Genomic DNA, 3,637 nt, shown 5'->3' on the forward strand with positions numbered 1-3,637 from the left:
TAATATATATGTACATATACATATATTATGTATATATAACATATTACATTTCTATATTATATGTGTGTATTTATATGCGTGCATGTATGCACGCATGTAAGCACAGACATTCGTGCATACTCCAGTATATAGATATATAGATATATATATGCATGTATGCACACATGTAAGCAAAAGCACTCGTGCATGCTCCAGTATGTATGTGTAGCATGCGTGTATGCACACATGTAAACACAGACACTCCTGCATACTCTAGAATGTATACATATGCATGTACATACGCACACACGGTCGTCAGCTTTTTGCAGGCTGAGGGTCTCGGAAATGTCATTCCATAGGCTTGAATGGCTCTGTGCAGCACGCAGGGAGAACCTTTGACTGTATCTGACAAACTCTTCTCTTCCCAACGCAGTCCTCTTCCCATCTATCCATCACTCAGGTCGGCTGCTTCCTCCGCACCCAACAGCAACAACTTCCTCAGTGTGCCGCTTGCTGTAATACACTGGAAGCTGCTGTATCTAGCATGCTCGGTAGATACTGCATGCTGACAGTCCATGCTGATGTGAGCGATCGAGCAGAAAAATGAGGTGATCCACACTTAGGGAGGGAGAGGTAGCCCTGGACTAACAGTTCATAAACGGTTGACTGGCAAGTGATCTGTGATATCTGCAGATTTTGAGGTGGGATGGAGGGAGCAGTATCCTTCCCTCTAGTTTAACATGTCTACTGCTTCTGAGAATAATATCCCTGCATCTCTACACTGGAGTTACAGTTTATTTTATGAAACTAAGCTTAGCAAAATTCTCCTCTGCCATGATTCTATAAATTCTCCTAGAGTGGTTTCCTATACCAGCATTTTGTACATTTTAATATAATACTTTTGCTTTTTACTTATTTTTCTTCCCCCCATATTGTTTAAGAGCACCCTTGACCCCTCAGCACCTAATGCAGTCAATTACAGTAAAGGTTCAACAAATAGTGGATTCATTTTGTAGGTTTAGCATCAGATTCTCCTGTACCTTTATTATTATAACTAGGATTATCTTCCAGAATAATCATTAAACTGTGTAACTGTTTCACATGAGTTCTGTAAGCTGTATTTTCCTGGCTCTCCATTTAAAACAAAGACTTTCGCCAACTGAAACTTAAAAGTATTACATTGTCTGGCCTCAGGAGCTCGCTACCCCTGCTTTAGCTCTTTCCTTATCTAATAATTTGAAGAATAAAGTTGAAAAATGTTTGCTATGTGCTCTTGAGATGTCTCAGAATTAGGATACAATTCTCCAGGGTCATGTCAAGGCAAAAGACTGAAATGGGTGATCTGTCTTTAATATCAATATTCTTCCTTTTTTATCTCCTACCGAGAACCTTGAGGGGTTTACCTTGACAGCCACCTAGACTCTCCAGTTCAGTCCCATTTCAGGACCTGGTAGAACAGCAGTTATATTTTAATCTTTGTCCTAGTGGCAGGTAGCGTTAGAAGCTCAGCTTACTGAAGGCTTATTGTGTACAGGGCTCACTGCATACATTTGACGGCCAGTAAGCCAGAACATGGAACCGAGGCCCCATGTTTGCCACTGGTGAGTAAGGTACTCTGAGCCAGGTCATTCACTCCAGATCACACACTGGAAAGAGAAGAGGAGCAAGGATCAGAAGCCAGGCCATGTGGCTTTGGGAGCCCACATCCAGCCCCCTGCTCCCAGGAAACATGAGCATTATATAAGACAACCTGGGTTAAGGAATAGTGGTATGAATTCTCATTCTCCCACTGACTAGTTATAGCCTTAGGCAAATTAGAACAATGAAATTCTAAGAGGAAGCTTTGTTGTATGCTGAGACGTGTTCAAAATGGACATGGCTTAATGGCCTGTGTAAGAACAAATCCTATTCAGAGCTTAGGCCACTGTCTCCCTGTTGTCTACCTTCATTCCATTCTAGTCACTACCGTACAGACCTGCTAGGAGTTTTAGATGACCTGATGTGTATAAAATACATATAGTATTTGCATGCAATAGTGCTCAATAAGGCCTTTCCTCTTCCCCTTCAAACTCACTGTTTTATGAAAACTCTCCTCAGTCAAATCTATCAGAACATATATATATGTGTGTGTGTGTGTGTGTGTGTGTGTGTGTTTGTGTGTGTATGATTAGTGACTATTAAAGTGAGTAGTAGCCATTTCCTCAGTGTTGACCTGCAGCAGTTTTGAAGGGCTACTGCTAGAGTTCAGATCTCCCATTCCTCCATCCAAGTTGCAGTCCAAACACCACAATTTCTTTTAGGAAGCTAGCCACGATTGAAGACAGAGGGTTATGGTAATGACAGAAATAGTTCAATTAGTGGTAAATTTTTATTGAAACTTGACTTGATCGAGAGATGCCTAAGAAATTAGTGAGGAGCACTTTTGGGTGTGTTTGTGAGGAGGAGTCCAGACATGGTGACATATGGGGCTAAGGGTGAAGATCTTCCCTGAATGTTGGTGACATTATCCAATAGGCTGGGGGTCAGGACAAAATGAAAGAGAAAGAAAGAAAGAAAGAAAGAAAGAAAGAAAGAAAGAAAGAAAGAAAGAAAGAAAGAAAGAAAGAAAGAAAGAAAGAAAAGAAAGAGAGAGAGAGAAAGAAGGGAGGGAGGGAGGGAAGGAAAGGAAGGAAGGAAGGAAGGAAGGAAGGAAGGAAGATGCTAGCCGGTATATGCAAGTTCCACTCTCCCTAAAGTACGGCCTCTATGTTGTTGTCATTACCCATGGGCATCAGACTTCAGTTCCATCAGCTTTGCATTCATACCACAGACTTTCCAGGGAGCTTCCAGGTCTTCAGCCTTGGACTTGGGCTACATCATTCATCCACTCTGTTCTGAAGTTTCAAGCCAGCCAGTTCTCTGCCTGTTTAACATGCAGACGGCCAGTGTTGGAGTATCCAGCTTCCAACTGTGTCAGCCAATCCATTAAATTCTCCTTTAAAGTTGTGTGTGTGTGTGTGTGTGTGTGTGTGTGTGTGTGGAGAGAGAGAGAGAGAGAGAGAGAGAGAGATCTGCCTATTATACTTTCTCATATGAAATCAGCTCTGTAGACAAGCTTAAATGTCCTTTATACCCTCTTTACTAAGGTTCAGGGAACGTTGCAGAAGAGGGGGTGGAAAGATGTAAGAGCAGAGAATACACAATGTCCTTTCTTAGGCAAGACACACCCATTGCACTCATGAACTCAGCAGCCACAGATACTGTCACAGATCTGCCCAAGAATGAGTCTGTCAGCAGTTAGGCATGGATGGAGGAGGGGGCCACAGGGCCCTACCACTCACTGGTTAACTATTCGCCACCAAGAGATTCAAGGAGACAAGGAAAAAGGGGACCATTGCCTTCAGTAGTGTACCCACTGGCGACTCCACCAGGTTCCACTGGATAGTTCTAATCCAAGAGTCACACAGATGGCCCAGATTAAACTGAATTGCCCCCCCACAAAAAAGCAAAAGTGATGACCCTAGGAGAAGGTAGCAATGAGGAGAGTCTGGTAGGGATGAGGAGGGGATAAGGAAGGACGGGCAACACTCAGAATCCATTCTACGCATGTGTGAAATTATCAAATGACAAAATTATAAATAAAATGTGTCTATGTACAATCCAATTCATGAGTTTAAAA

General features: G+C 42.5%; 1 protein-coding gene across 2 annotated transcripts in view; it reads right to left on the reverse strand.

Annotated features, from left to right (window-relative positions):
- Tmem117 (transmembrane protein 117) overlaps positions 1–464 on the reverse strand; it is a 530,788-nt gene extending 530,324 nt beyond the window's left edge. Inside the window, exon 1 of one of the 2 annotated variants that reach the window (XM_017796496.2) lies at positions 286–464. The gene's annotated coding sequence lies outside the window, so the exon portion shown is untranslated. Of the gene's footprint in view, positions 1–281 lie in introns of both variants that reach the window. The other variant, XM_008826530.3, reaches the window with a different exon arrangement.
- Positions 465–3,637: the final 3,173 nt, after the last annotated feature.

Source organism: Nannospalax galili, unplaced genomic scaffold (genome assembly GCF_000622305.1).
Source record: "Nannospalax galili isolate Female #2095 unplaced genomic scaffold, S.galili_v1.0 scaffold232, whole genome shotgun sequence".
NCBI lineage: Eukaryota > Metazoa > Chordata > Mammalia > Rodentia > Spalacidae > Nannospalax > Nannospalax galili.